Source organism: Plodia interpunctella, chromosome 9 (assembly GCF_027563975.2).
Source record: "Plodia interpunctella isolate USDA-ARS_2022_Savannah chromosome 9, ilPloInte3.2, whole genome shotgun sequence".
Classification (NCBI taxonomy): domain Eukaryota; kingdom Metazoa; phylum Arthropoda; class Insecta; order Lepidoptera; family Pyralidae; genus Plodia; species Plodia interpunctella.
Window position 1 is genome coordinate 2,898,576 of NC_071302.1, and position 8,036 is coordinate 2,906,611.

The window sequence follows — 8,036 nt, forward strand, 5'->3', positions numbered from 1 at the left end:
TTCGACAACCCCGGTGGCGCAGTGGTAAAGCTCTTGCCACTGAACCGAGAGGTCCCGGGTTCGATCCCCGGTCGGGTCATGATGGAAAATGATATTTTTTTTTTATTGAACAAGTATTGTATTTGAATTTAAAAGAAGAACTTCAAATTTCTAGTTTCTGAAGTCTGAATTGCTGAGACCATTGTATATCAATATTATATTTTATAATATGAACAAAAAGATTATCATCTTGACATAGATTTCTTTGGAGACAAATTCAGCTTTGCTCACAAAATTTGTGCCATTTAAAAATATATCTTGTGTACTAGGCTTGGCTACTAGTGCATTTTTTTCTTGTACTGCGGGCACTATTTGAAATGGAGTATTTTGGATCGTCACGCGTCACGCCACAGAACAAACGGCAAGTGGCAAGACGCATATCGTCAATATGCGACTGCATATTGACGATATGCGTCTTGCCACATCTACCGACTGCCATTTGGCCATGGACAAAACCTTCGTGGTATACTTACCTCAAGTGATATTCTTTCAGGTCAGTATAAATTTTTTGAGAGAGACGTTTTTATTTTGCTGTAAGTATAAATAATTTGTTGTTATCGACTCCCTCGACAGCTTATGACCTATACTCTAGTCTAGAATTAGGGTCAATGGGCTACATCAGCAGTAGAGCAGGTAATTTGACATAAATCCAGTGAGAACCATCGACACGCCCCGTTCCTCAAATACAGTCACTATTGATGGTGTTTCTACTTTGTTTTCATTCCTTTGAGGAATATTTTAAACTGACTTCAAAATGGAGTTTCAAATATGAATTTAGCCGATATATATACTATTACTACAAATTAATTAATTATAATATTAATATTTGAATTATAATTAGATTTATATTATATTATTAGATTTATATTTTATTTTAATTATAATTAGATATATGCTATTACTACAAAATAATTGTATGTTTGAGGCGGGTAGGTAATTTAAGAAACTACTGAAACGATTTCAAAAATTCTTTCATAATTAGAAAGGTATATTATTATATATTTTATTATATATTTTATCTCAAAATTCACACGGGAGCGAAGCCCCAGGCAGGTATTTCGAGTACTCGATTACTACTACAATTACAAAATGTATTTTCATTTCTAAATTTGATTATTATGTTTATACTCAAGTATGTACTTACATATGGACGGCCAACTGAAATTGGATTTAAGCATGGAATAAAATATTCGTATGTTTTATTCCATGCCAAGAAGTAATTCAAATAATTAGTGACCAGTAAGTTTAATTGGCTAGACAAATACGCGTCTACGTAAACATATACTAGAATACCGTATTGTTTAATTAAAATATGATTGTGTTAAAAATAGACAATAATGTATAACTCAATTATAAAATAAGGTTTGACCGCGAATCTCGATGTACCTATGTATCAACAAATTTTGTTTCGTAATTTTATTTGGCTGAAATATAAATTTCCCGGACCGACCATAAAGTCAGTGCAAGGTTTCAGAGTTATTGAATGTCAAATGAATTAACATTTATACTAAAATAAACACTTTGATGCATACAAAATTAAACTCAGTTCATAAGCACTGATATATAAAAAGCCTTTTCTTATAAATACGTGAGTATTTTTGCGATTACCCAGACGTTCATTGACCTCACTGTAAGTTCAGAAAGTACAAATAAATGTTGAAATATCTAAGAATTATAAATTAACTTGAAGACTAATGCAATAATAATTCGAAGTCCCAAGTTCGAATTCTAATCGTTCGTGACACATGAGTTTGTATACCAACTGGCTCATTATGTCACACACCCTTGCTTTCGGCGAAGGAAAAAACATCATGAGGAACCTGCACACTAGTTGACAGTTTAAGTTCACTAGTGAGCGCGACTACTCACTACGTTTAGGTCGTCGTAGGTAGTTGGAAAAGTCATATCAGATGCTATTAGGCGACTTGAATAAAATCTGACACCAGTGTTAGCAATAGTATATTTATTATTATTATTTATTTTGACATTTACTTGTAAAACATATACGTTATTTGTGATCTTCAAGTGTCTGAAAGTAACATATAACTCCATGATCTAACATAATAGGTACTCGTATCTATTATGTTAGATCATGGAGATCGAGTATGTCATGCACACTCAAATGGTCAAACCGGTGGCGGCGTCGTGGATCGGGTCGGGAGGTTCCCTCTATTGTGGTTGAGCTTCGCGATGGCTGACTTACGCGTCAACTCGATCTTTAATTAAAAGTTTTTTTTTGTTTGGTTAATTATACATACATACATATATATATATATATATATATATATATATATATATATATATATATATATATATATATATATATATATATATATATATATATATATATATATATATATATATATATATATATATAGGTATATAATATATATATATTTTCCTTTCATCAGCACTTGATCACAATCATAATATGTTTCAGTATACCTTTTGACCATGTACTTTATTGTGAACTTACATTTTTATATTAGTGATAAAAAAATATACATAAATTTATATTTAAAAAATGGTAAGCCCTTCTGGCATAATAGGGACCAACACTGTTTGAATGAGTTTCTTTCGGCATTTCTTCTTAGCAGTGGTCGTTCCGGAATGCTAGTAGTTTGTAGCTATGGCAAACATCATTTAATTTAGAATATGATGTGAAAAAATGCCTGTGAAGGCCTAATTTCTAGAATAAATTATTTCAATTTGATTTTGATTTTGAATAAATTCGAAAAGACGAAGACTTTGTTATGACCGCTTTTACCGCATGTGACACTAATATACCGATAGCCACATTGTTAACATTAACACACATAAGATGCCTATTCACTAACGGTGGTTGCAACTTGCAATGTTATGACTGCAAGTTCAGCAAAAACGACCTAACGGTAGGCACAGCGGTGTCTCGTCATGGTTTACTTGTATGAGCCACAACGTGTCGTGTACTTTTTATACAGGTGGTATCATAAACCCCGTGCACATACGAAACGGGGATACCTTGGATACTCTACGCCAAGTTTCAACTAAATATTAACATTTCAAATTTTTTTATATTAACATAGTAAATAAATAGACACTACAACAATAAAACAAACAAAACCACGAAGTAAAATTACACTAAAACAAGATAAGATCTTTCATCTTATGCGACAAGCATGCCTCAATTTTTCATAATTAAATGAAATATTTACCATTTACTTTGTATAGTATATTTCCAGCGGCTTGTCCCGACTTCACTCGGGTAAAAACAATAAATTATACTTCTAAATCTTCCTCAGAAATCACACTATCTATTGGCGAAACCGCATGAAAATCCGTGCAGTAATTTTTGTGTCTTTCGCGACCTGACATACAGATGCGGCAGATGACTCTGTTTTATAATATATTATAAAACAGAGTTATACAAAGGATACGTTAGTACAACATTAGAGGTGTGATGGATTTAAATTAGGTAGTTATTGTTTATAACTATAAAAACTCTATAGCTAAACGATGCTGTAGCGGCCATAGAGCATCTATTAGGTAGCCATAACGTGTAGCGTCTTCTCGGTTTCTTCCAGAAAGACGCTCAGATGAATAAATCAATAAAATAAGAATTTAATAGCACTCCTCTATATCCAGAGTGGTTTGCAAGGGTCAAATTGCTGTAACGTTGACACTCGGAAACATTTAATTAGAAAATTATGGGATCTAAACGATTTGGGCGTGGTCGCACGCCCGCCGAAGATTGGTCTGCTATTATGTACAGCCTGCAAAACAAGCAATCTCGAACAAGTTTTTAAAAAGGATTCCATTTTTGACAAGATATTCTCAAGATCTTGTTCTGATTGTAATGAAGCCAGGTCGCCCATTTTTGGGAAGACATTTGATTGTCGTTGTCAAATACGATCAACAGGTAGAGAAGAATAAGAACTTGTTGCATTGACGTGACAAAAGACTATCATGATAAAAATACCATACCTGTGATAAATAATCAAGAAAATTACAATACAATCATCATCTCAGCCTAATGAAGTCCATTGCTGGACACAGACCTCTCCTAAAGGTTTTTACAAAGACTGATTGAAGTTGAAAGTAGCTCTCGTCCAACGTCTTTTAAGAAAATAATCATGATTGAAAGTAATCATTATTGTAATCTGAATACCGCTTATCAATGTAAGTAACTAAAATAGACTATAAAAAACGGGTTGCACTTCCAGGATGGCGGCAAAAATGACGATGTGCATTTTTGACGTCTTACGAATTTTCGATCAGTGTGCGTAATGCGAATCTTAAAATTAAAACCGAGTTGTTAAATTGGTCCTACATCACCACTGAAGCTTTCATAAAAAGTATTTTGTAAATATTATTTTTCTCGTAAATTTGTATTGCATGCTATTTTAAATATGCCAAACTTGTCATCATGTTCGTTTTAGTCCGCATTAACTCTTGTTGTGAATTCTAATTATAAGGTTATCCACGAGAAAGGCTAAGCCTAGTGTGGGAACCTTTGTTAATAACAATCGGATTTGCATGTTCTCTTTCTTGTTTAGATTATTTCGTGTTAGTTTCGATACAAATAATCTGTAACATGTAATCTTTTACGGTAATAAACATTTTTATTATTATTTATTTTTTGTTTCTTTTTCTCAGCATGAGCTGGTATTATCATATCATTTACGGGCGTAAACCAAGTAAATGATAAGATTTTATCTATTTTATGATCCTGATAGGTCAGTCTGTCCATTTTCGTCCATTTGGAGAAACTTTCGGACAATACGACATGTATTTAAGATGGCGGCTTTTTGCATCGGTATGTAAGTAGAGGGTCTCAGATCAAGAAGTTGGAGGCTATGGTGTAAATACTTAGGAATGATTCCAGTAGTTGACAGCACAATGGGGACGACATAAACTTTATTCTGTTTCCAGATTCTGGTGACTTCATCCTGCAGGTCAGTATATTTATGAATTTTTTCGGATATTGTTTTCTGTAGGTTGTGTGTGGCACTGCAATATCGATTAGGTAAGTATTATTATTTTATTATTATTAATTCAGAAGTGAGATACAGCGAACCAATCATATTTTGGTTCGCTGCGTCTCAACTCGAATCGACTTGACAGTAAGTAGTGAAATGCAAACCCTCAGGCCACGTGTCCTGACGCGAGTTTAACACTCCCGCTGCGGGATTTTTATCCATCAGAAAAAGAGCACAACGCTGATAAAGAAGTTTTCACTTCAAAAAATTAAAAGTACAAAGAAAACCAGTATGCTACCATGCGATCCTGTAACAATAAATGCATCTACAATTTCGTAGTCTCGTAATAATATTAATTGCACCAATCTTTCCATCTAGATTACAGTGGAGAGAGCGTACAAAATTCTACATACAATTTCTCATATAACTAATCGTGGCGGCAGGTGTATGCGGTTTGGGTCGAACTAGTGCTGGGCCAAACTCGAGTCGAGAAGTTCTTAACACGGCTCAACTCGAATTTCAATGTTTAATTAAGCTCATGAGTCTTCGGAATGTGTAGTTATTTATCCGCTGAGGGATTTTGACTGCAATAAATAACGTTTATTTTAAACTATAAGTTTATTTTAAAAATATAGTTATATATATTATATAACTATATTTGCGTAATGAAAATTGAGAAATAAAACTACCACATCCATCCATCATATTTCTGAAAAATCTTATAAGTACTAACATTTATTTATGTTAGTACTATTTTCAGAAAGTGTAACCAAGGTATTCATCGCTGCTGATAAACCTTCATACTTACTATATACTATTATATACAAAAATATATACTAAATAATTATTTTTGTTTGTAACGATTATACTCAAAAACGATTTAACTGATTTTAATGAAATTTACTACAGAGTTAGACTAGGCCTTATGGTAAGGCCTAGTCACATTGCGATCGAACTGATCTTCATAGCAAATACATATCACCGACTTTAAATTGTTAGCATAAATGCGATTCGTTTTAGGTTTCTAAACTGAACTGAGTTGCGTTGGAATCGTTCCGTACCTGCAGTAGTAACATAGGCTAGGATGAATCGCGTATTAAACGCAAACCACCTCTTTTTTCCATGTTGACCTGACCTGGGGATCGAACCCGAGACTGACAGTGTCCAGTCCGGCATGATGACCGTACTGACCGTGGCCCCTGAGGTCGTCAACCTAAACATGATTGTCTTAGGTGTCTTGGAGTTTCGCATATCTCGACTGTGTCCACCCAATAAGGAATAAAGATGTGATAGTACTGTATAAATCTACTTTTTTTCTGTTGTTTGCTCATTCCTCATTTTGCAAACCAACAAAAACAAACTATTAAAAAAGAAGGATATTTGTTAGATGTGTTTCTATTATTTTTAATTTATTTTCTTTTAGTTGTAGTATAATGTAAAAAAAAAATATTATAGACAATATATTAAAATTAGTTCAATGATTAACGACTGAAATACGTAACTTCACTATTAGCAATGTTGTCTGTCTTCTGCGGACAAGCGTAAACGAATTTGTCTGTGAAAATAAATTGAAATTTCTACATGAATGAATTTAACACGAGTCGATTTATTTACGTTCTTGGTACCAGGTCCTTTTCATATAATTATTTTCATCTCAACTTTAAAAGCAAAATACCCTAAAGCCAAAAGCCTAAACTATTACAACGAATTTACGAATTGTAAACATATCACTCTGGCATAGGTAAGTAAACAATCTGACTCATGTATAGTATTCACAGATTACCACTTGCTTCCGGTGAATGTTAGATGCCTTTAGGCGTCTTGAATAAAATTTGCCACCAGTGATAGTAAAAACACTCAAAAAGAAAAGAAGAACTTATGTTCGGCTAGACTTAGATGAACTTCGGGTTTAAGTTTTATTTATTAGTCCTATTAATATTCTAATTTCGAAAGTTTGTGAGGATGTATGTGTGTATAATTGTTAATCTTTCAGGTAAAATCTACTGGACGGATTGTCATTAAATTTAGTGTACGGGTAGAATATAACCTAAAACTTGAATCACACATAGGGTACTTAATATCCCGAAATTCCCACTGGAGCGAGAGTGTTGAGTGATCACTTAGTTTAGTACGTTGTAAGTACTAAATCCGGTGAAGGAAAACATCGTGAGGAAACCTGCACACTGGTTGATTATTATTACCTAGGAGAAGGCAATGGCAAACCACTGAAACCACACCATTAATAATGCCAAGATAGTTGTTGTGTGTGTTTAATTCCACGTAATGACCACGCCATCCTCACGCCATGAGGAATACGACTATGAAGAAGAAGTACTAATTAGAAGTTGATTGTGTACTGTTAATTATTAAGGCGGAATATAGATAATATTGCACACTGCATTATACAATATACAAGATAACCTACCTAGACACCGTAATAGATAATCGATGGAATAATCTATTGGCTGCAGTTATGTTGAAATTAAGGAATGTTGAATACCACATTGAAGCGATGGTGGTGTAATTAAGACACCTGCCTAAGGATCGAAAGGTCTCAGGTTCGAATCCTACTCGTGCCACATGAGTTTGTATACCAATCTAACTCATGTATAATAGTTTTCATCGACCACCACTTGCTTCCGGTGAAGGAAAACATCATGAGGAAACCTGCATACTGGATGATTATTAATTTGTGTGTGAAATTAAGAAGGCAATGGCAAACCACTCCATTAATAGTACTAAGAAGGTTGTTGTGTGTGTTTCACTCCACCTAATGACCATGTATCTCAGCCACGACGACATTAGTCATAAAATTATGCTAGGATAACTTTCTAACTGTAAAATAGTGATTTTCAGAATCTATTTGTTAATCGTGTGTCAGTTTACCGCATTGCCTTCAAAAAGCATAGATAGTGATTTCAATATGATGTCACTGTCATAGAAAATCCATACAACAAAAAAATGTTAAGCGCTTTTTCTTAACTTAACCAATTTATGTTTGCAATACATGTAGTTAAAGTACAGAGAAGGTCATAGGGT